Consider the following 27,006-nt stretch of genomic DNA (forward strand, 5'->3'; position numbering starts at 1 on the left):
AACAGGGAGAAGCTCATTGTTGCCTCCCCACAATCGAGATGGTGGCAGCCTTTACGCCAACGTTAAAATAACAAGTAGAATCGAACATTGCAGACTTCACACCCTCTCTGCCGTACAAATGAATGAAAGTATTGGGGGGGCATGAAATGCATGTGTACATTTTTTTTGCAAATCTTTTGCCCATGAATTTCACACTACAAAATAACGAACATGAGCCCCCGTGTCTGAACATGTGTTTTTGTATGTCTGGAAGCACACCTTTAATCCATGTTTTCTCCATTACACCGTGAACCAGTAAAACAGTAGGCAGTGAGTTGAAAATGGGCATCACATACCCTTTAAAGATATGTTATGCAAAATGCCTGCTTATCAGCCTCTTAAGGTGCTCTGCAGTGCCACAGCACTGTGTAGATCCAGCCGAGGCCGCTCCCTGCCGAAGGTAAGTCACATCTACAACCCTGAGGTTACTGACTCTTCCAGCACTCCGCGCCCAAACCACCGCTCATTACCAATTTTCTACCTGCATCCTTTGCATAGAGCCCCCCCGTAACATGAGGTACCGCCTGTAATGTGTTGCGCCCACCTGATTTACTGTAATACATTGCTCCTACTGATTTTACCTGCATCCTTTGCTTTGAGCCCCCCCCGAAACATGAGGTGCAGCCTGTAATGTGTTGCGCCCAGCTAATTGACTGTAATATGTTGCTCCTACTGATCTTACCTGCATCCTTTGCTTTGAGCCCCCCCCGAAACATGAGGTGCGGCTTGTAATGTGTTGCGCCCGCATGATTGACTGTATTATATTGCCCCCACCTGATTGACTGTACCTACCCATGCACAGTACACTAAGCACTTATGTAACCAAGTAAGCCTTCTGTAACAGTGCCACGATGCCTCAGGGCCATTTGGCATTTTATAAATGCAAATAAATAAAAAATACCAGCATCTTTGACCTACAAGCTGAGGCCGCTGCAGCACTACATCATTGGGACATGTCGCCGCTGCTCCATGACTTCAGCCAGGCCTGGCAGCAACAGTTCCCAGACTCCAGGTTCAATGCCTAAAAGCCTGGCTCAGTTCTGTTGAGCCCTAAACACAATAACTAAAGTACTATCCCCTTGGTCCACATTTTTGGATCAGAGTAACTTTTAAGGCCCCTTCTCTAGCTTTTCCAAGAATGTGTCCTTGAACACTAAAACATTGCATAATATGATTTCATGAACAGCCCTGCTTATCACCCAGAGTGCCCTTTCACACGGGTTTGTATTCTCTGTGTTCCTTTTACAGGGATGTCTTCTCATTAGTTGTTTGCTTTTTATTGTTTGATTAAAAGTCTATAATTTGTAAAGTCCCTTCATTGGACATTCTTTTTTTTTGGATCCTTGTGTAGAAGTTGTTCAGGTTGCTACTGCTACCAGCTCACACCCATCTTGAATGGCTCATTTCGAGTATGGCAGAGTGCAAAAGGAGTGTGTAAAGTGAAGACGTATTCACATTCATGCCTTCCTTTTGCACTCTGCTGCGCGAATTGAGTGAATGATGCCTGCCTTACGCATGGCAGACAGCGTTTAGAATGGATTCATAGGGGACCTGCCTGCTTTTTGCTGGTGCAAAAAATAGACGGATTCCATAGGAATCCACAGCCTTTACGCCAACGTTAAAATAACAAGTAGAATCGAACATTGCAGACTTCACACTCTCTCTGCCGTACAAATGAATGAAAGTATTGGGGGGGCATGAAATGCATGTGTACATTTTTTTTGCAAATCTTTTGCCCATGAATTTCACACTACAAAATAACGAACATGAGCCCCCGTGTCTGAAAATGTGTTTTTGTATGTCTGGAAGCACACCTTTAATCCATGTATTCTCCATTACACCGTGAACCAGTAAAACAGTAGGCAGTGAGTTGAAAATGGGCATCACATACCCTTTAAAGATATGTTATGCAAAATGCCTGCTTATCAGCCTCTTAAGGTGCTCTGCAGTGCCACAGCACTGTGTAGATCCAGCCGAGGCCGCTCCCTGCCGAAGGTAAGTCACATCTACACCCCTGAGGTTACTGACTCTTCCAGCACTCCGCGCCCAAACCACCGGTCATTACCAATTTTCTACCTGCATCCTTTGCATTGAGCCCCCCGTATGTTGCACCCACCTGATTGACTGTAATACATTGCTCCTACTGATTTTACCTGCATCCTTTGCTTTGAGCCCCCCCGAAACATGAGGTGCGGCCTGTAATGTGTTGCGCCCAGCTAATTGACTGTAATATGTTGCTCCTACTGATTTTACCTGCATCCTTTGCTTTATGCCCCACGTAACATGAGGTGTGGCTTGTAATGCGTTGCGCCCGCCTGATTGACTGTATTATGTTGCCCCCACCTGATTGACTGTACCTCATTTCGAGTATGGCGGTGTGGGAAAAAGTGGTGGCAATTTAATTACCACCACTTTTACCTTCTGCCACAGACCGGTAAATTTAGCAGAATTACTGCCACTGGAATTACCATCACAGTCATTCTGCTGAAATCCCCCATGGAGTACTATGGACTCCAAATTAATGCTCATTTACAGGGAATTCCATATCACTTGCTGATCAATGACAGGCCAGCCACCAGATATCTCATGCTGCCGATCACCTCACCCGTCAGGCTCTATCATCTGCCTCACCCAGAAATTCTCACCCAGAAATTATCACCAACACCAGCCACCTTCTGAATTGCTTTGGAACCCTCTCTATCTACCAGCATTCACACGTGCTCACAGGAAGGCTAGGCTAGGCTAGCCTTTCCACTTCACATGGCCATTTCATCATGAATGGCCCAAGGAAAGACAGTCAGATATAAATAATAGCATCAAGCACTAACTACCTTCCTATAAGAAACAACGTCTCGGTGCAGAAGTTCAGACCCACTCAAATACCAAATGTACCACCATAGAAATACACAGGGATGGCAGACGTCAACCAACGAGATCATGAACACTCTACATCCTGCACATCGTTTTCACTGACTGACACAGCCTGCACACAGCGCATCAAGGACCTTGAAAAAATGAGCAAGAACATGGCAGTGTAACTGGAAACAGCAGGAGGCAAAGAAAGCCCTCCACACACACATCTCAGATCCAGACTGGTGCACACAAACACAACACGTGGAAAGTCCTCCCTATTCAGGTGAGAACAAAAGAGATTCCTTTCTGAAACAAACATGGATTGCTAAACAGTATTGGAAACAATGAAGCAAATTACACCCTTCGTCAGAAAGGACTGCGTCAATGCAGGATCTTGTGGTAGACGAACAAACTGACTGAGCACACAATCTAATGGTACTAATAGAATCAATGAGAAACCTGACAGAGTGGTCCAATCAAGATTATGAACAAAGATATTAAGACAAATAGGGCCGCATTACGAGGTTGGAGGTAAGTAGCGGTCCTTACCGGCATGGAGCAATTACTGTGTCCGTGTAGTAAAGAGCCCGCTAATAGGGGGGAATTACAAGTTTGCGAGCACGAGCTTTGCGCATGCCGGTAAGGACATAACCGCCATGCCGCTAAAGACCCAAAAATGGCCCTTAGCGGCATCAATGGAATTGCTGATAGCACTACCACCATCCATGGATCTGGCATTAGTGGTGACCGCTATTAGCGGAACCGGAAGTAGCGTCATCGCACAGGAACGGGAAAGAGCACAGTGGCCATCTTTAAAAACACAATCCATTGCCATCCTCAGCACCCAGGACTTGCTTCAGCACTACAGCTGCCCCAACTTCACCCTACACCATATCAGAATGCCCAAGGCCCTGAAAAAAGGAACTGCGCACCTGCGCAAGTAGCGCTTCTCTGAAGAAGAGCTGAACATGCTCGCGGACACCCTGACCAAAAATGGTGAGGTTGTGTTTTCTGCTGATCTGCGTCAACCTGCACAGTTGCGTAAGAAAGAGATCTGGGAGGAGGTGGTGCACAAAGTGAGTTTGGTTGGCACCACCCCACGCACGGTAAAGGATGTGCAGAAGTGCTGGGATGACCTGCGCCTACGCGTCCTGTGAAGGGTTTTTGACCCATGCTGAATCAATAGACTGGGTAGATGTGGGGATGAGCTGCCGCCGCCCATCATTCCATCCCAGAGTCCAGGAGAACCGCGCAGTTGTGCGCATACCAAAAGCGCCAGGGGTGAAAGGTGGTGCCAAAGGAAAAATAGCAGCACCTGTCAGAGCAAAAGTGCTTTTAAATCACCTCTGTTTCTTTGCAAAATAATAGCAAAAATCTCCTGTCAAATTCAAGACAACTCAAAAGTGGATGCAGTACCGGTGCTCACCACTATCAGAAAGCCGGCGTTTTAAAACCACCAGACTTTTGTGTAAAACTGAACAGAGGAACCCAAACCAGGCCAAGGAAAGATTTGCTAAGAGGTGGATACAATGTAAAACTATATTCTGAAATGACTTGAGGAAGTAATTATTTAATGTATATGTAAACATTGTAAGTTTGATTTACACTGGGAACTAAAGTGACATTTAGCTGAATTCTGCCTGACAACTAGCCCCCGACAGGAGAAACCTGCTCAGCAACTCTTCCCAGGCCTATCTGCATCCTGCTTCCCCACCAAAAGGAGATGACACCTCTCTGATTAGATTAGGGGAGGGGCACCTGCAGGAGGTTGAACAAAGCCCTGTCCTGGGCTCAGGCAAATGTTATATTGGGGGGGTCGTAAAGTGGCTTACTCTTGGGGGAAACTGGGAGGGGCAGTGCCTCTGCTAGCAAGCTGAGCTTGGGGGAAGTGGATAAACCAGTTATTCCACCATGTGATGTGGGAAGCCACACCCCTTTTTGACCAGAGCATAATTTTAAAAAGATAGATAACTCATAGTGCAGACTGGTTAAAATTATATAAATAATATCATTATTCTTTGGATTTTTCTGTGCACGTTTTAAGAGGCGTTAGGACCCTGTGGTGTATTCTGGGGGGTTGCTAGCGGAAAATAGGGTCTTACTCCAAATGTCTGCATGTTAAAAATCTGACACTTCACCAATTAATGTCCATACTCCTTGCGCACATTTGTGTAATTATTGGTAAATGTCCGATATTGGTAAACTGACCAAAAAGCGCAAAATGCTGTCATTTTTTAATGCAAGCCCCCAGGAAGATCTGAGGCAGACAAGCATGGACCATAAGGAATATATAATGTGTACATGTAATGTCAACCACTTGTGTATCTGGGAAATATGTATTTGAATCAAATATAGATTTGTGGGCAAATTGACCAGGGGAGGATCCTCTGACCCATAAACAGACCTCATCACTCTGACTCACAACCCAATTCCCCCAATCATGGGAGAGGGGAGAATTGGGCCAATCACAAGTAGAGAGGGGCAGGCTCAGTTATGCCACACACACACCCACTTCCAAAACACATAAAAAGAGACTGCTGGGACACGTAGGAACATTCATTTTCCATTTCTGCGGAGCATTTTGACGGCTGATATCCCATCCACAGAGACCAGAACCAGAGACCCATAGACTACAGAACTTTGAACCTAGAAGGCCCACTGCAAGCAAAAGTATTCTCAGCAGGCCTTCAGAATCCAGCAAACCTAACCAAACTATTCAACAGCCGGGCGAGGTGTTTGAATTCTTTGCCAAGAACTTTTGCCGGAACCACAGACCAGACCCAGACCGCTGTTAGCAGAACCAGAGATCCGGATCGCTGTGAGCAGGACCGGTGTCTGATTGACCCGCCGAGCAGAGAGAACCGCCGCTGGACGTGTTGACCAGATCCGTGACGAGGCCTATTTCAAATTTATATTGTGAGTACCTAGCAGAACTGTGCAGAACCAATCTCTTAGTTAAAATAATCTAATTGAAGCTATTTTAACCTATTAGAACTGCCTCCTAGAATCGTGTCATTCTGTCATCTTTAAAACTGAGAACTGTCATCTGTCATTCTAAAGCAGCAAGCTGTCACCTGTCATTTGAGTTTTACTTTAAATCCGAAAATCTACCTTTATTAAATCGTCTGTATCTCTTGAACCGTTTGGGCTAGGAACGAAATCTACTGGGGCTGCCCCTACCTTTACCACGTCCTCTCTTATTACCACTGCCATAACCCTGGGTAGACTTCTGGTTGTTGTTGTTCCATGGTGTACCCTGCCCCTGGGAATAGTTTGTTCCTCTCTGGGAATTTTGTCTGCGTGGGCGATGAAAATTGCCATTCCCTCTTTGATTTGGGGGTTTGTTGGTTAATTGGCCTAGGGATTTGAGAGTTTCGTACTCATCCTTGCCATTTTTCAGGGCGTCCTCTACCGCCGTCCCAAACAGTAGATCTGTCTCCACCGGCTTGTCTATTAATTATTCTTGTGTTTCGGGTTTGAACCCAGATTGGCGTAATCAAGCATGTCTTTTGATAACAGTGCTTTCTGCTATCAATCTGCCGGCGTTATCCGCGGCATCAAAGGTTGCTTTTAAGATGCAACCGGACACGGCTCTTCCCTCCAATGCAACCCGTGCCAATTGGCCTTTTAAGGGTTCTGGGGCGGAGTCTATGAGTGCCGCAACTTCCTCCCACTGGTGGCAGTTGTAACTCGCCAGTAGAGTGGTGGAGTTGGCGATCCTTGCCTGGTAGGCGGAAGTAGAGGCTACTTTCCTACCCAAGCCATAAATCTTCTTGCTCTCCTTGTCAGGAGGAGCTTCGGACGATGACATGGGTGTTCCCTGCCTCTTTCGTGTGTTCGTAACTACCAGGGAGTCCGGTTTCAGGTGCCCCCTTATGTACAGCGGGTCTGATTGGGCGGCCGTGAAAAGTTTCTCTATCCTGGGGTTTACTGCCCTGGTGAGGTTGGGATTTACAAGGGAAGGGTCTATCCTCCTTTGTATCGATTTAAGGATAGGGATGGCCTGGGCAACAGGTCTCCTTTCTCCCACTAATTCTTCGGCAAAGTCCCTCTCTTCCTTTGCTCCCTGGGTGTCAATGTGGAAGTGTTCTGCCGCTCTGGACAGAACTTCATTCAGGAGAGGTTGGTTGTCGACCGGGGAGTCGGTAACCGGGGGATGTTTGTCAACTGGGGAATCTACCCTGTAGGTTTCTGGGTCGTCCTCTTCCTGCTCTTGGTCCTCGTCATCCCCATAGTAGCCCGTCCCAGTTTGGTCTCCCAACGTGCCCAAATCTGGATCCTCAATAAAGGGTGGATCATCATATTGAGAGCATGTTTGTAAACAGAAAGGGTCCGAAGACCGTGTTGGAGCTTCAACCCAGTACTTATTACTTGGGGGTATCGGGTCCCTAGAGCCTGAGGGTGATGCCCCGTCAGGGGTATATGAGAGGAAGTGCTTAGGATTCTTGGCATATAAGTCTGCCAAGGAAGACATCCTAGACATGACTCTGTCTATGTCGTCACTAGACCACTCCTTAGAGCTGGGAATAACTCTTTCCTGGGAGAGTTTCCCTGTTTTATCCTGACTGGACATATGGGTTTGTGCAGGAGTCTTTAAAATAACAGAAGATTGTGACTTGTCTGTATGTTTCTGTGGAGTGGAAGATTGAGATCTGTCTGACTACTTCTGAGGTGTGGAAGAAGGTAAAGAATGCTTCTTCTGTTGTTTTCCCCCCTCCCCGTGGGTGGAAGAGTGTTTGCCCTGCTCTTTAGCACCTTTGGAGCTTTCCGACGTCTGGCGTCGAGCTTCGGGGGTAGTGTCCCTATCTCTAGAGTGTGGAGGTTGGGACTCGGGAACAGCCGTCGAGCGGTCTGCTGGCGCCGACTCCTGGAGTGCGGCCTGGGGATAGAGTTCGGCTTCGTCTTCTGACGATCGAACCTCCGTTACCTTAGGGAGTGAGGCACTTCTGGCAACAGTGGATGGCTGCCTGGAGTCATGCAGCAGTCTAGGCCGAGAACGCCCAGAGGACACCGATTCGGTGGACCGTTCTCTGTGTGCCTCTTTCCGAGAACTTGACGTGCGCGTCGAGTCTCGGTAGGACTTTGTGTATTTGGTGAAAGTGCTGTGGGTAGCGCTCGTGTCGCTGGGGGTTTTCCCCATAGCCGCCCTGCCGGACGAACTTCCCAGGTCGGGGACTTGCGCTTGGCTGTCTCTCGACGCCACATTGCCCTCGACGTCCGAAAGCATAGCGTCGCTGCCATCGCTGGAGGCACCCTCCGCTGCCATGGCCTCTTGATGCCTGGTGTGGTGGGCCCAATGCTTGATCGAACAGTCCTTTAGTGTTTTTGGTTTAAACCTACTACACGCTCTGCAGTTCGCCTCGGGGTGGGCCCTCGGCAAGCAGAGGTTGCACGTGGTGTGTCTGTCAACCCAAGAGTACTTTCGGTTGCACTTGGGGCAAAATTGGAAAGGGGTACCCTCCATACGCACCTTGTGGCAGTGGGCTAGTATGTAGGAACATATATGAAAATATATGTGAGTGAAAAGGATGTACCACCCCCCACTCTCCCTACTTGTAGGGCTGAGGCCAGAGGCCTTCCGAGGCCCCAATCCGTCGTGCAGCTGATGACGGTTGATTTTGCTCTCCTTTTCCGGGATCGAGTGTCGAAGTTCGGTGTCTCGACGTTGGGGTGGAGAAATGGTGAAATATTAAGATTTTTGCAAGAATTATGGCTATGGCCAGGGAACTCCTCGGGATGCTTCCAACCAGTATGGCGGAAAAAAACAATCTGAGGGTCCTAGACGCGTGAGGGATCATGGGTACAGTGGACGTCACACTAGGGATAGTATTACTGGCACGCCCTGTGTCGATGCCCATTTTCGAGTTTCAAAAAACAAACTGCAATACTCTGCAGCTTCCACTAGATGTCGCCTATGCACAGCATATGACATAAGCAGATTCCACAAGCCTCAGAAATGTTTTTACTTCGTCTTGTCACAGTGAATAGGTCTACTCAAAAGATATCATTTCTTTGCAGATTTTTAAGATTCAGATGTTTCCCGATGTAGAGTAAATGATAGTACATTTGGGGGCCATTTTGTTAGATTCGGCAGTTTGTCAAAATTCTGTCAGTTGTTTCCTAGATTTATTAAAGGCCTTCATTTTGTGTTTTTTCCGAATTGGATTATTGACCTTGGAGCAGTGTGCACCTATCATAGTGGTATTTGCCTATAAAAGGATTGTTTGGAGCCTGAGATTTATTTTTGACATATTAATCATCAAATTCATTTGGGGAGTGCATATTTATTGCCATTTCTGGTTGCTTTTTTCAGAGAACAAAGGTCATGTATGCTACTTTAGTATTTAGAAAGCACGAGAGGCAAGGTTGGCTTATTACTTTAAACGTTACAGTTTTATTTTGGCTGTGAAATAATGTGGCAATAACCCCCATGTTGGGGGGCAGACAAGGGCGATAACTGCGCGCCAGCCCGAGCATAGGCAGGCCTTGCTGAAGTGAGATCCTCGGCGAGGGCTGTGTTTGTTTATGGGAGTTGGACTGCATGTGTAGTGTGCAAGCCCAATCTCCCTGAAAAAAAGTAAAAACAGAATGGCCATAGCCTGAGGAAAAAGGGTCCTTGTCCCTTTTCCTTTTGTATGGCAGTGCCAGAGGGTGGCATGAGCGCCGGGACATTACCACAAATATCTGGTCCAGCAGGTAAGTGGGGAGGGTTGGGGAAAGAGTATGGCTTGGTTTTGGGCAGGGAATGTGGGAGGCAACAGGGAGAAGCTCATTGTTGCCTCCCCACAATCGAGATGGTGGCACCTAGGGAAGTGCATCAGGTGGCTGGAAACAGTGGGTGGTTCACAATGTGTTCCAGCCACCTAATTGGCTGAGCTCCCTTCCCCAGGTGTGACTAGCACAAGAAATAAGAGAAGGATTGATGGTTTTAAATATTATTTTTGGGTGTATGATGTCATTTTCTTGAAGCACTTGGTGCATTAGCTTTTTCTTCAGAGGTATTTCATTATGCGGCACCCTTCTTGCAAAGTAAGCTCAATATCTATGTGAAGTGGTATTACAGAGTTTTAAACAGCTGATCCATTTAATGATTTGTTTTGGACATATATTGAGAGCATATTTTTGAAGTGCTATAGGTATTGGTAATAACGTCAAAATAATGGGGGCTTTGACAGAGGAAAGGCAGAATTTGACAGTGCCTGAAGCTGACACCTTTGTAGATATTAACAATTGACATCTTGAAAGTTGCAGTAGCAGACAACTATTTACTTGCTGTTTCTATTTGAAAAGGTAAGTGAAGTTACCAGCACTAACGTTCTTGCAAAGTAACATTTGTTGTGTTTAATTCTATATTTGACTGAATTCTGATTGAAGCACTGTGTTGTTCAACAGGTGTTCTTTTGAATCATCATGGATGCAAGCTCGTGTTGTATATTTATGCCCTAAAACCATATGCATGTGGAAAAGTTACTGCATTGTATGTCTTCACTTGTGTGATTGTTGCATTGCTTTATTCCTTTTGTCTAATCTTTGCTTTACTACACAAATTGTACTTTTTTACTTTACTGCCACACCGCTCTTCTCCATCCGAGTCCCCATTAGTCCCTATTAGTAAAAAATGATTTGTCCACTCTTGTTTTAGTAACGTTGGAGCAAGTTTATTATTGGTTCGCTCCCCTTGCCCAATGAATATTGTTGACACGTGTTTCAGCTTTGCAAGGGCCTTTTTCAAAACAAAAACTTCTTTAAGGGCAAAATATTTGCTAAATAATACTTTCTATCTGTGTATTACATCAATAACACAGTCCACATAATATGCATAGCATATGTACCCCAATAACATATGTTGATAACAAATCATAAGTGTGATACAATAATAACATAATGGCATAATGCATGTGTGCATATACATGTACATAGTAATATGTTTATTACATGCAATGAAAAAAATTGAGAAAAAGAAAAAAAACACGGGGGAAAGAGAAAGAAGAAAGAAAAAATGGGGAAAAGAAAAACTATTTTTTTTTCCTTTTCTCCATTTTTTTCATTGCATGTAATAAACATATTACTATGTACATGTATATGCAGACACGCATTATGCCATTCTGTTATTATTGTACGACACTTATGATTTGTTATCAACATTTGTTATTGGGGTACATATGCTGTGCATATTATGTGGACTGTGTTATTGATGTAATACACAGATGGAAAGTATTATTTAGCAAATATTTTGACCTTGAAGAAGTTTTTGTTTTGAAAAATGCCCTTGCAAAGCTGAAACACGTGTCAACAATATTCATTGGGCAAGGGGAGCGAACCAATAATAAAGTTGCTCCAACATTACTAAAACAAGAGTGGACAAATCATTTTTTGCAAACATTAATTTGGGTGGCGCAGTTAAAGTGTGTCCCAACAGTGTCAATATTCTAACCAAGGGAAGGAGGGGATTGGTCCTTCCCTATTAAAACACACTAGCGCGACACCAGACTAACAAGTGTATTATTCAGGTTGCTGGTATAAGTAGCGGCACCCAGAACCAAACCCCAAATACGAATAACAGTCCCTATTAGTAATCACATTATTTTCTGCCCCGAAAAAGGTAAACATGTAAATGGTGCTGTCTTCTCAAGCTGGCCCCATAATAGAAATACATAAGATTATCTCTATCTCCCTTATCCGAATACACCACTTATACATTCTTTGTATTACCTGCACATTATGCATTAATAATTTCACACATGTTTTCCATTGGCACTTCTCTTTTCACCTTGGTAACACATTACTTATCCATTGCAGGAACCCTATGCATATGTTTACCCTGTGATTGTATGACCAATCTAATACAGTACTTTAACTACTATACGTTTTGGAGGCAAGTAAGGTGTAGATGTGTGTATTAAAATCATTTGCAGGTATCAACGTAACTGTCTCCCTCCTTGGTATCTTGCCGTGCCATTGGACATGCAGTCAACTATGCCTGCCTCGCTCTTTCTTATTTCAGTACGCTGTTTAAGTATGCTTTTCATTATGCGCATTCTCTTTCACTGTGCAGCATTGCTCATCTATCACGTCACTGATGGCTCCCTATTTCTCTCGTCATTAGGCTATTACTATTGCATGAACGTCCTTATTATGTGTTTTGTTCTTTAGCCCCTATCCCTCTCTTACACACTGTGGGAAACTATTGGTAATCTATTGCAGTACCCATGTCTTTTATATATCTGGCCTGCTACTCAAGTTATTATTTAATACCATCCCGCCGTTGTTAGATGGCAGAGAAGGGAAGGTGGATGTAAGTATGCATTGCAATCTGTTAAAAGGATATTTGTATTCATGTGGGTACCTCATTAGACATCCACTAGAATGCCTCTGTCTTGCGCTTGCATTATTATTTCCGAGTAACTGTATAACGGAGATGAAAAGTATACTTGATATAAGCAGTGTACTCTTTTTTTTATTATTACACTTGTGCTGCCTGAAAATTGGTTCAGTAACTAAGGGAGTTGTAAAAGGATTAGGAATATGTTCTAGTTCTACATGTACCACACCAGTTGATTTAAACATGTTTTACTATCTTCTGGAGACGGTTTGAAGAAGTCTACCGAGCAGTGACTAAAGCGCCTCAAAAGAAAACAGCATTACCTGCAGGGAGTACACATTCTACTAACTAATATTTTGGCAATGTCATCAGATGGTTTGAAAACAAAATCTAATGTGCTTGAAGTATTAGAACATTTTGAGGAACAAGTATCTGAAAATCCAAACAAAGTCATCCAAAATTAGGAGAACTTCTAAAGCCAAACATAATTTGAAACAGTTAAAGAATGATTTGAAATAAAAAAAAAGAAAAATACAACAGATGAGACCAAAGCTATTTGATGGCTCGAAAGACGTTCAAATATCAAAGTACACCAGGAGGACAACAAAGATAAAAGAAGTCCACAAAGGTTGTTTTTTTCAATGTATGGGAAACTGTAAAACTAAAGCAGATTTATTTATCTTCACTGATTCACACAAAGATTAAAATTGTAATCCCTAATATAAAAAAAAACATTTCATGTTAAGAGGAAGCTGTTCATTTTAATTTTGAATAATTTGAGAAAGTTTAGCAAATTGAACGTGTTTCTCTCTTTTTCTCACTAAAATGACAATGTGAACCGATAGATTAAAATGCTACAGAAAGAGATCACTTTGAAGTTTGTGAATTTGCAGGACTAAGGGTCATTCCTTGGCGTCCCTAGAACAGGGAAAATATGGTAGTCTTCTTAAAATGTATCACTGCAAAACACCACATTTGTCTCTCGCATTTCTGAATAAGGTGCTGACTACTGACACCATTCATGGAGCGAAGGCTATAAAGGAATGTCTTCAGGAATCATATTTCAAACTTGACTCTTCTATTAAAATTGCTGATGGTGCAGCTGGAAATGAAGCTCCTATGGTTTCAAATTATGCAATATTTGGATTGACAAGTGAATGGCTGCATTTGAGTCTGTTGCCTCTAAAAAGCCCAGTAGAATATGTGTGTCTTGCTGACATACATTCTATAAATCACATGTACGGTAAGTAGATACCACTCAGAAAGTACATTATGGAAAGGATGATGCTTGGAATGTTCTCATCCTCTATTTGTAGAAGAAACCTTTGATATGAGCAAAACTCAAATCATATGTAAATATTGCTTCACTGGTTTCAACAAAGTCTCTACCTTCTAGAGGTATTTAAATTAAATTGGAAGTGCCTTAAATCTCTGCAGTGCTTGGAAACCTAAATATGTATGAGGTGATTTATTTGCAAACAGCTCATCTGTTTCAGATGAAAGTTAGAAGAGAAACATAATATTCAACATTACTAAAAGAAAACTAGATTGAGTTGTGAAAGGCAAAGTGGTGCATTTGACACTGGATTTGAACGACAATATTCAGAGTCTGGTTGCCAAACATCAACCTGTGGATTCTTTGTTTTTGTGAATGGAGTGGCCCCAAAAGACAAACAATTTCTGGTAAGAGCTCACTGATATTTGGAAAGTAAAAAGAGCATTGTAATATTTAGTACACATTAATGATTTGTACAGTGATATCCACGATGTAGAAGATATTTCACTTTTGTTGTACCATTTAGATAGATAAGAACTGAAGAGCAATTTCAGCTAATTACAGTTGCCAAAGCCAATAGTGTGTATGCACATTACACACTTCTCCCATTGCACTCCTGTGAAAACAAGCTAAAGGTGCACCAGTCAGTGTATGGGAGAACAATCTAGAGGCTCAATGTTTCCGAATGTTTTTGCCAATTGGAAAGAGTGGAAGATTGGATGATCACTGCTAGGTATGCAGACACCGGGATCTCACGCACGTAGTGAGTGGGATACCATTGAGGGGGCAGCGACATACCCTCTACCATGATGCCCGGCTGGCTGGCCCTGATATCGTAATGGAATACTTAGCATGCAGGGTGCATCAGTTGCTCCCTGATTAGGAAGCAAGTCTTCCTATGCTTTTGAAAACCAAGATGTTCACTAAGTTGTAGATCGATATGAAATTATCAAGCAATAGTATGCTGGAGTTGAACTACCCACATGGATGAATCAATCAATTTGCTACTCTGAATAAACTGGTGCTGATGAAGGCCATTGGCCGCAGAGAGAGTTCTATGAAGCAACTGTAGTGTGGCCAAAACACACTCTGTCAACATTTGTATTACATTTGTGGGTGGTGATGGTAGTTCCCACTTGTGACATAATTATGTGTCTGATTAGTGTACTGTCCCAAGACGACATTTATGTATGTGGTATGCGTATCTTGTATTAATGATGAAATGTGTTTTGTGTACAGAATGTATAATTGTACCTTGTGTTACAATGTATCTATATATGTAGAGATGTATACCTTTTCTGAATAATCACATGATAATAAAGAGGTTTGTTTGGATACATTTACACACCCTCAGTGATTCATCCACTTTTGAAATCTGAATAATTTTGATTATAAGTACGAAGGCGGTATGTCTCTTGTAAACTTACCAGCCCATGGCAAATGGTATGTGTTTCTGTCATCATTTCCTGGGTAGTCAGGGCAGGGTAGCCAGATTCCCCATTTGTTAGATATTCTAAGCTATTATGTCATTATGGGATAGGTGATGAATCCTCAGATGTCGCCCCTTCTCCCTTAGGGAGAACCCCTTTTCATGAGACCAGGGAGGTGAGACCGCTACGTGATAGTCCCCCTGGTCAGCAGGTGGATCTCAAGGGGAGGGAGTCCCCCTCTACGATAAAAGGGGGACACCACGGTCCAAAGCGATATTCCCAACACTCATCCACCTCTTTCACACCTCTCTCATTACCTTCCTCTAATCCTGACAGCCTCCCCATGTACTTATGTGAACCTTTCGATACCTGTACTACTGGGATGAGGAAGAGCAGGGCGACTACATTGGCTCTCCAGGACAAACTACTGAAAACTGGGTTGAACATTCTAGTGGTCAAACCTCAAGCAGCTTAAAGTTGGAAGAGGTCTAACACTGCTGTCAGTCTCTCCTCAGAGGCACCGTGAGTGGAAGTCCTTTACCGCATCATGGTGCACAGAGCCTGTAGCAGTGAATCGGCACATGGCGAGGGAAGTCCAGGCATTTTTACCTGCGCTGCGGGATGTTTTTTGGCTGTTTTTTTTACTGCACATTTTTTAACGAAAAAACCCATCAAATTTTTTTTCATTTATTTTGGGAGGGGCCCGTCCACCAACCCCCCACTCTCGTTCAGTTTTTATCTATTCCCAAAACACCCACATCCCATATATTTAATTTTCTAACCCCCCCTAAAAAATAATTCGATGGGTTTTTGCGTTAAAAGATTTGCGGTAAAAAGCCCAGCGAAAAAATGTCCCGCAATGAAAGGACGTTGTACCCACAGGAGAGTGTTCCATAGCGAAGCCGGGCAGGTACGCATTGCACGGCTCCACGGAAGTGAAGCGGAGCTGCACAACACAGCGTGAACACAGAAAAGAGAGAAGGAGAGCCATCAGAAGACGTAAAAAGAACAGAGAAGGAGGTGGGGAACAGGGGTTGCCTGGGGACCTCTGGATCTTGAGAGAGCACAATGTAAAGGGGTCTGGGACACACAGATAAGATATCAATATGAAGGGGTCTGGGACCCGTATGTGAGAATCCAATGCAATGGGGCCAGGGACCCACAAATAAGAAGCCATACAAAGGGGTCTGGAACACGTGTGTGAGAAACCATTGCGAAGGGGTTGGGACTCTAATAGTCAAGAAATCAATTTGAAGGGGTCTGGGACCCGTGTGTGAGAAACCACTGTGAAGAGGAAATCCCTGGCAGGAGAGTACACTAGTGTTGCCTGTTGAGCTATCAAACCAATGTGAAGGGGTTTGGGGCCCAAGGTAATCCCTGTACACCGGGGTTGCCAGCTGAACTGTTATAAGCAAATCTAAACAAGGAGTTGGGAAGGGAGACATTCCACATTAGGCAGTCACTGGCAGGAGAGTCGACCAGGGCTGTCTGTTGAACTGTCGGAGTAATCCAGGGGAAGGGAGACATTCCCCCAACCAAATTGAACTGCCATGAGATGCCATGGGATGCCTAAGAAAGGCCAGGGGAAGGGAGACATTCCTGCAGCCACATTGAATTGCCAAGAGAAGTCAGGGAAAGGGCAAGGGAAGGGAAACTTTCCCCTTGCCTTGTGAACCATTGCCACCCAGAAGAAGGGAGTCATTGTTCAGGCCCAGAAGAGACAAAGATTGTTTAGTTTGGTTATAGGTGTAAGGGATAGAATGAGGATTTTGATGCTGGACGGGTGACACTATATTTTTGGTTGGAAATGCTGACATTTCCATAGTGTTTTGTTTAGGCAGGGAAACCCCTGTTAGAGTTTCGGATAGCTAGGTTTAATTCTTTATTTTGGTATAAATAAAAGTATTTGTCCAAAGGCATGCCACCTGTGTGCCCTTCTCCACCTTCCACACCCTTACAGGAAACTATATTTTTTATTTTAATGGACATTTGCTAAACTATCTCTGCACTAGATGTGGCCAATGAGATGCATGTGAACCTAACAGATACTTAATGAGAAGGAATGGTACCAGTGATTAATCAATTGTCCTTTTTTTCCAATAAAGAATGTTCTGCGGCGAAACAATGCTTTGATGTAGCTGAATTGTTACTCCTTCTCACATCAATGCTTCATTTGTAACTGAGTATGAAAAACAGAATAGGTAGAGGGGATTGGCTGTGATTTTATCTCCACACGTTATATCATACAACTTAGATTTGCATGTTAATGTGTTTAGATTTAATCATTTATAAAGTACACATTGCTAACTGATTTGCTTTTAGATGCTACGATTTCCAAGATAGAGTGGAGAAGCTGAAGAAAGGATGGTGATAGGAAGGGAGAGCAATAGAATAAGTGAGTTCTAAGGTTTTATCTGAAGAGTGATGAAGATGTCAGGGCCATCGTAAACCATGATACAAGGACTGAGAAGCACCATAACTTCAATTTTTGCAGTCTTTTGGTGGGGCGCTAGGAAGATTGGAAGCATGCAGGTCGATAGTGGGAGATTTTGGATTATAAGTATTTTTGTACAGTTCCATGTAGACATTTGTAGATGAGACTGATGCCCTTGAAATGGATTCTGGAGTGAATTGGAAGCCTGTGAGATTGTGTCTGTGTGATGCTGCTGTTCATTTTTGTTTTATGCCCATAATCCAGAGGGTTGTGGCATTTTTAACTTTTTTGTATAGTTTGAATGTGTAGGTCTGGACATATAGTCCACTTTCAGGGGATTACAATAAGGATTTAGCCTTGGTGAATAGGATATACCTCATCATCCAGGCATGGATGGCACTCCATGGTCTATGCCTGAATGATGACAAAACAGAACTCATCATTCTAGGGACCACATCCAACATTAACAAACTCAGCCATAATTACTCATCGTTCGATATAGATGGCAACACGATTAAGGTTGCTAAGGAAGTAAAAACCCTAGGTTGTTACCTCGACTCCAGCTTTACCTTGGCAAAACAAGTAAACGCAATGGCATCATCCACTGCCTACACATGTAAGTTGATTAAATCGGCTAAACCCTTCCTCTCAACAAGTAGCTGCACCACATTGGCAAGAGCACTTGTGTTGTCCAAATTGGACTACTACAATGCCCTCTACGTGGGATCCAATAAACAAATTACTAGGAAAATTAAAATACTTCACAACAACACTCTGAGAGCATCTCTAGGAATGACCAAAAGAGAACACACCTCGGTAGCAAGAAGACAAAATCAGTCTAACATTCAAGTGGCTTAATAATGCAGCACCTCGTTACTTGACAGAGAAGTTCAAGAGAAGATCTATGTTCAGACCTACCAGAGCAGCCTACACAAACTGCCTGACAGTCCCTTCCTTCAAAATGACGACTGTCTGTGGCAACAGCTTCCCTGTCAAAGCTGCCGAACTTTGGAACTCCCTCCCACCCGTCCTAAGGGCAGACCAAACTTACCCACATTTCAGACTAAATATCATCAACTGGTTTAAAGAAAATTATCTTTAGCCCTAGCATGACCCACTAATCCTCACACTCCCTACCTTGCAGAGACCGCTTAGCGTTTTACTCTGTTTATACCTATAACTCTATTCCACTGCATTCCCACTAACTTGTTGGGGTAAATTAACATCCTGATCCAGATGCTTGTGCATCTTCTGAACGGCAACTACACTGTATCTTGTTTTGCATCTGTGTTACTCTGTAAGACACCCTGTACTTTTGTATCACACTTTGTAACTATGTATGCAATTTTCCTTGTCCATGCGCCCTGATACCCTTGGGTCTGGTGCGTGCTACAAATAAAAAAACAAACAAACAAACATAGTTCATATATTTCAGATATATTTCTTCCCATACCTAGATGATCACCATCAGATCTTACGAATAGATTCCTCGATATCACCTACAGACTCACAAGGATCCAGCCACTTACTCTTGATTGTCAACATCTACATAGAGCCACTGAGATCCTTCATTGTCAGCCACACATTCCACATCCACCAAAATGCAGATAACACTCAGCTCCTCCTGCAAATAACTTCTATCAAAAACCTTTGCCAGCTCCAGACCTGTCTCACCTTGAAACAACTCTAAATGTCCACTGCATAGTTAAAATACAAACCCACAAACACAGAATTCCTCCTCCTATCCAATAACACGAAAATACACCCACATCTAGACCTAGCTGTTCACCATGTACCTAAAGGGATTCACACCGGGTGCTGACACCATTCACCGAGTCAGAAGGATTCTGCTTTGATAATCATCCCTCCTTCAATATGCATAGAGAAAGTCAAGACAGCTTGGTACCAATTATCTCATTTTGGGGACAATCAAGGTTTTCCTTCCAGAAAATACCTTCCAGTTCACAGAGCAGGCACTCCTCCTTTCAGTTCTGGACAGTGGAAAAGCCCTACTCACTGGCCTCTTCTCCACCCTGGCACAATTGAGAAGATCTTGCACACTGTAGGGTGAATGACCCAAAACCTGAACAACATAAAACAATCCCAAATATTAACCGTTTGCAAGTAAAACAAAGTTTTATTACATGCAAACGTATCAGACAGTGCCGTGAAACCGAACCAACACGGAGCTCGCCCCATCCAAAACACTTTCCTCTTTTATAGCATAAAACTGCAAATTATCAAAACTATGCATAATAAAGATTACAACATGATCCCGCCATCCCAATTGGCTAAGACCTATGCACAATTCTGATTATCCCCTATATTCCATTACCCTATTGTCCACGCATTATCTAAAACACAATCCCTGAAACACGTGACCTACTACATCGTCACAAGGTGTTGATTAACTGCCAGGTTCATTGTTACCATAATTAATTTATTTAACGAGTAGAGATTCCTGATCATCATGTTATGTGCACCCCTCCATCAGAGCATGATCAACGTGTTAATATTGAGGTCAGCTCTGCTTTGATAATACAATGGGCCGCCTCATTGTACCAGACACTGTGGCACTCACAAACAGCTCCCTGCCCTTATAGATACATTTATTGGCATCACCTCTGCTCCTCCAATCCCAAATCCTGGTACAGCCCTAGCATGTCTCCTCCCTTATCTTTCTGGGAACGTAGGTGCCAATGAATGATGTGATCGGGGCACCACCCTTGTGGTTGAATTTCACATATGTATTGATCCCTAAAGTGCGGCTACTGCAGTTCAAATAGGATGACCGCTCTTCGGGTGAGGGAAGTAGTGCTCTAAATCTTTACTAGTCCTCTTGGAATCAAAGAACCCCATGCCCTGCTCACATGAATTCAACCTTCAAAATGCACCTCCCTACCCTTCCTCCCTGGACCCAAAATTCCTTTGCCAGCTCAATGATCTGTTATCGACACAGTGCAGCTGCATGTGAGCTTGACAGCATAACATCTCTCTTGCTGCTCTCTGATATACTACAGCCACTCCCAGGGATCAATTAGCCTGTTTTGCGATGCTCACTAAGTATGTTTGGGCCTTGATTTTTGGCCCCGTGCTATCTCAGGAACACAGGACAGAGCTGCATGTCCATGTTGAGCCTGTTTCTAATATTTTCAAAAATGCATCTTGTAACATGCCCTAAAATCCAACATGGCGGAACTGGAGAAGCATTGTTCCTTATACAATTCCACACCGCTTTATGAATCTGCACCAAACCTTTCACAGTTACCTGTACCTAAGAGAGTATATCAGCTAGAATAGCTACATGGTGTTTCTAATATGTGTCAAAGCTAACTACAAATGGATACATAAACATTCTGCCATGCCCATTGAGAACTGCTAGCACTAGGTCATCTGCTAATATGTTTTGTACAGCCTACATATCTTTGCCTGCCTAGGAAGCTGCACTTGCATCCCAACAACACCGCAGCCCACATTATCAATGACCTCCAAACATGTACCACTGTACACCACCAGGAATCAAAATACTTAAGTTGCCCCTACAAGCATGCATTACTTTCAAGACCAGCTGCCCACTACAAAGCCTGCACTTTGCATTCTCACTCCTACCTAGTCAATATGTTGTGATTGGGAAGCCCACCACAAATAATCACACTGACTCTTATGAAAAGTCAAAAGGTATTTATTTAAAACCTTAATGGTCAAGGAGCTGGGAATGATTGGCGCTAGGGCCATCCCTTCCTCTATCAACTTAGCTGGACCTGGGACCCACATCCCAGCCCCAGACGGCCCTACTGCGTTGTTAGTCACTACCAATCATTAACATCTATCTGTTCTACGAACTATGACTATCAGTGTTTTCCCTAAGACACTGGCTACCTGTCTCCATACGGTGCTTCTAACTTTCCCTCTCCTATCGTTAGTTAGTCTCTCCGGGAATAAGGAATGGTACCTTCTTTCACGCAGCGTCATGCACACTCCTTTCACAACCTCTCCAACTTGGCATTTCCCGTACTGATCCCTTAATCTATTCTCATCATGTTACTGTCCCTTCAATCTCTCACTCTGCCTTTCCACCTACACCCTTCGATCTTACTTCCTTTCCTACTCCCATTATTTAGTGCTGCTTGTACTTCTAACTATGCCTCTACCTCTGTTTCCTCTTCCCCCTCCTTCCTCTCACTCTACTTCTCTGCCTCCTGCTGTTCCTCTAATAGTAACTGTTATGTTACTCTATATCAATATCTACTCCTATTCTCCCACTCACTGTTGTTCCCCCACTCCGCTAATACCACTAGCTCTCTCTACTACCTTCCAAATTACTCAGGAGTATGGTCCCCGGTACACCTCTTTCACTATTACAGAACCTGTGTATATGGTGCCCTTCTCACCCTCTACTAGCTCCTGCTCAACCCTCAGGGACCTCCAGGGAAATGGTACTCTGCTCACCCATCTACTACTAACTCCCACTCTAACACTAATGTTCTTTGCTTGCTAGTCCCACCACCTACTACCTTTACTGCTACCTCCACTCCTTCTACTATCTCACTCTGCCACTACTCCCATTCTACCTCGAATACTTGCACACTCCTATCTCTCACACAAACACTCCACAGAGCTCCTCCTTAACAATAGCCTCTGCACTTCTGTTGTTCTTGCCTCCTCTGGTCTCTTGACGTCCTAATCCATCTCCTTTCCTCATCCAACTAACCCACACTTGTACACTCACACACACCTCCTTAAATACCCCACCCCATCCCAGGATTGGCCACTCACACTATCCAATCACTTACCTGGCTCAAGGGGGAGTGTTTAGGGAGGCTTCAAAAAGGGCTTGTAAGCCCCACCCCCATTTCCAGAAGCTCCTCTGAGATTGAGAGTGGAAGAGTACCTGAGGAACTGGAGTGTTAATCCTGTTCATCAATCTTAATATCTCTGGTGAGATGATAGGAGCCTCATTAATAAGGCCTCTTTTCCTGAATGGTGTGTTGATTTCTGCAGACTTTGTTAATCCGCTTTCTCGCATGGCTGGTGTTAGGCTGTCACATGTGTGCTGCATGGTGGCTTCCCTCTGATGACTCTCGCTGCGGGCTTCCCCGTCAGTGTTCGCCATCATGATCATAGGTATGGTGGGGATGGGAGATGGTCTGTACACATTTGCACGAGCACCAGGGAATGTTTGGGGTGGACTCCCTCCTTTCCCTGACACAGCATGTAAGCAGGCCTTGTGACATACCTCCACCCTTGGTTTGCAGTTGGTCTCTCAGTTATGCTGCCCCTGTTCTGGTTCTATCTTACAGATTCTTTCAGTGTCTTAGGTAGAAAGGGACGATTTTGTCATTTGAGGGAAATGCAATTCTCTTTCCATATGGAGAAACTCCTCAAAAGATGGGGAATCTATTCCAATTAGGACCTGCTCGGGGAGTCCGACAATTGGAATTTTAGGAACCTTATGGGTCTGTCCTGAAATATGGATCTGTACTCTGTCCTGGGAGTATAGGTCTGCATCCCCATGGATACAAATTATCCTTGCCAGTTAGTCAGGTTCCAGTTCTACCTTCTCACAGTGGTCGCTGTCTCTGTGGGCCAATGTTCCACAGAATTCCAATGTATTGCCAGATTAGAGCTGCAACAATGCAAACAATAAAAAAACAGGACACTGGCATTCTCGGACTAGGCTGTTTCTTTGTGGAACCTCATGCATATCAACATTATATTCAGACCCCTCCACATGCAATTATCAAAGGTTTTCAAGACCCTCATCTTCAAGGATCACCTTCTTCATCCACCATAAACAACCACTCCCCACCAACCGGCAGACCCCACCTCACCCCTATCACTTCTCCTGCTGCCTACCTGTAATTTAACACAGGCGAGTTACAACTTGTTGTAACGTGTTCCCTCTTGCCTGTATTCCTATCAACCCTTTATTTTAGAGTGCTGCTCAAAGCTCGGACCATGCTCGATAAATCTCAAAAACAAAAACAAAATTAAAAAAAACGAGAATATAGTGCATTGCCATAATCAAGACGAGAATTTATTATGACACCTGGCACTACAGAGTAGTGATTCGAAGGGGTAAGAGGAAGGATCTTGTTTAGTAGCTTGAGGTGAAATAAGCGATAATTGGTGACAGCATTAATCCCATTGTTAAGGCTCATGTGACTGTCCCATTTGAACGTGAGGTGTTACACTAATTTGGACTAGCTCCCCAATAAATGTTGGTTGTCAGTCTTTTTTGGAAATGTGTTTAGGACTCAGAAATAGCATTTCTTGAGACATTGATTTTGAGTGAATTGCTATTCAGCCAGGCTTCAAAAGTGATTAGCCCATTTCCACTGTGATGAATTGGATGTTTCCTCTAGTGACTCGCAAGTAGATTTGACTGTTGTCAGCATATCAGTGGAAGAGTAGATTCTAAGATTTGAGTCCATCCACCAGTGGCTTCATGTAACTATTCAGCCAGTGGAGACACACTGAGGAGTGGAATGATACTATGCACTTACACTTTTCTTAACTACTCTAACAAGTTATGCTTTTCATTGGTTTAACCAACGATTCTCTAGCCTATTAGTTGACCTTGCTGCCAAACACGAAGTGGAATTAAATAAGTTAACAAACCCGGGGATTTCAGCATGTGCACTGAAATTTTAGATGTGTCAAGAAGCTAGAGCTGTATAATCAGATCGAGGGTCCCACTCATAGGGCAGAATGTAATGTTGTGCTTGTTTTCTATCTAATTCTGGGGCTGATTCATGGAATTATTTGGGCTAAAAAATGGGGATTTGTGCGTCATATTGCCCGCAAATCCCCATTTGTTAAACAGGGATTTGCAGGCATAATGGAGCACAAATCCCTGTTTTTCGGCGCAAATAATTCCATGAATCAGCCCTTACATGTTTCAATTCTTCAAATATTGCCTTTAATTAAAATGGATCGTTCATCCTTTATGTTGCATCTCTTGCCCCCAGTTGTATACCACATTCCTTACCTCTAAATAGTGGAAGAGTCTGGAAAAATATGAATAATCTTTATTTGGTGGAATTGATTTAGGTGACAAATATGATTCTTCTGCATTGGCTGCATGAGAGAGAAGATTCTTGTTACCTAACTCTCACAGTCTAACAGAACAGAAAGGAAATCCAACAAATGTGGCCCACCTATTACAACCCTTCAATTTAATTGATTTTAGTTAGATATAATAAACAATACAAAAATATAATTGTGCCAGCCAAACGACACTGAATATGTTTCCTTAGCAGGATCTATTCAGAATAATCATAGTTGAAAACCTGGACCCATCAGCCATAGACAATATTATGTCTCCATCTCAGAGCCTGGTGATGGTATTGTGACTGTCTACAGAACGAAGATAAAGAAGATCCACTCTGTGATCAATAAAACATAGTTTCAGCAACCAGAGCCCACTGAGCCAGCCCAGATTGTAAGTACAATTTTTTATCAGCATTAGACTACTATATCAGACACAATATGCAGCACTTGTGACAGCTAGAACTCGATCTGTTTTCCCAGAAATCAGTGACTGCCTAGGGTCCTCAGAGCCTTAGTCTCCCATAATTATATTGGCAAATATTTCTGTGAACTGTTGAATGACTTCTTCACAAGTTGACATCTTCCAGATAATTCATGGGAACATCTCCACTCCTTAAAGAAAACTTCAGCTGTGCCATCTGATCTGGCCAATGTTCACCCCTTTTCAAATCTCCCATGCACAAAGATGCTCATAGAGAGGGCAAAGGTCCAAAAACTGCAGCAGTTAGTGGAGGCGAAAATCATCTTCAACCCTCTGCAGGCAGGGATTTGAACATTCCGTCCTATGCACTCTTTGGAAACCGCTTTAATCTATGTCACTAATTCGCTTCTCACCGCTAGACACACTAAACATTTTTCTTTTCTCATCCTACTCTATAAGTCTGTGGAGTTTAATATTGTTGATCAACCTACCCTCCTCTCCTCCCTTTATTCACTTGATTGTGTTCTGCATTGGTTCTCTTCTTATCCTTCTAATCCCACCTTTGCTGTTCCTTGGTCTGGCTCTTACTCCCCTTCCTCATCTCTTCTGTATGGACTCCCTCAGGGTTCGGTCCTTGGCTCCCTCCTTTTTCTCTTTATATTCCCCCCTTCTCTAATGAAATCTCTAAAGGTGGGTTTTCTTTCCACTTGTATGCTGACGACCGGCAGATTTCCCTATCCTCCTCAGACTTTTCAGATGCTCTGCACTCTTCTCTCTCCTATTGTCTGACTGAAATCCAGCAATGGATGCACTATCAGTTCCTTCATCTGAATGCCTCTAAGACAGAAATCCTCTACTCTTCTCTTCCTGTGTCTGCTCTTTCATTCCCACCGTCCTATTGCCCCTTGCTCTGCCTGCTGTCTAGGTGTAAGCTTCAATCTAACCCTCTCCTACTCACACCACATTAATTCTACTGTCTGCATCTGTCAGTTCCACCTATTTAATATCTGAAAGATCCACCATCTGATATCTCTGTCTACTTCTAGAACTCCTATATCGGCTTTCATCTTCTCTCGCCTATTCCATTGTTCTTCTCTCTTATTTGGCCTTCCTGCCTATCAACTCTACCCAGTCGGTTCTGTTTACCATCTTCCAATTCAGACCCTTCTCCCTCTTCCTCCATGTTCCTTTATTTTGTCTGCTCTTCTCTCAGTGTCATGGCTTTCTATTGAATCCTACCTTCTCTTTAACTTTTTATGAATTGTTTTCAAATATCTCTGTGGTCTTTCCGCACCATTTCTTTTTCTCCCTTTTTTCATTCTATTCCCCCCACCCTCCCTTCATTCTCAGTCTCTGTCTCTTCCTGTGTGTAAGCCTACTTGTGCCCCTTCCCGATCTTTCGCTCTCCTTGCTCAGTACTGGAACTCCCCCTCTCTTTTAACTCGCTCTTCTTCCATTTTGCCTGTCTTTTGCTCCAGACTCAAAATCTGTATGCTGTCTCTTCCCTCTTAACGCTACATGTTCAAATTGTACATTTGCATTTTTCACATGAAAATGTACCGATATGTCTTTTTGTTCAGTGCTCAGGTGTAAGCACTTTATAAAGACATGAAATAAAAATACAAATAAAAACACATGGAATAGAGTCCTTTTTTACATCCTCGTTGGAAGGTTTGAGATGGCTGATGGTCCAGGAGAACTGATGCTTCTGAATCTTTCTCCTGCTTTCAATACTGCTTTCATCACTGTCCCTCATGATACTCCTTTCTACAGGTTTAGAGAAGTTTGGTGTGAAGGCCTCTTCTTAGAGTAGAACCACTCCCTTTTGTCAGAGAGACAACAGATTGTCTTCTTTTAGTTTCACCTTTTTGTTCTGCTCCCTTATCCCTTGTATCCTTGCATACAACTACACTGATGACATGCAGCTGATCTTAGACTTCAGGCCACGAGCCATCCCTTTTCCCGAACTGTCTACTTGCTATGCAGGGCTGGACGCAGATGAGCATTTTGATATTGAATCTTATGAACAGAAATGATGGCCATAAGTTGAACTTCCTGGCAGCAGGCCTTTTGACAAATGGCCTGTGCAGTTAGGTTGCTTCCCTCAGCCATCAACTCAAGTCGAAGACATTTTCTTTTCTTTTTCATAGTCTATGGTCTTCCTTTTGCTCCCATGGT

This window comes from Ambystoma mexicanum, chromosome 10, assembly GCF_040938575.1.
Source record: "Ambystoma mexicanum isolate Mex_15411 chromosome 10, UKY_AmexF1_1, whole genome shotgun sequence".
Taxonomy (NCBI): domain Eukaryota; kingdom Metazoa; phylum Chordata; class Amphibia; order Caudata; family Ambystomatidae; genus Ambystoma; species Ambystoma mexicanum.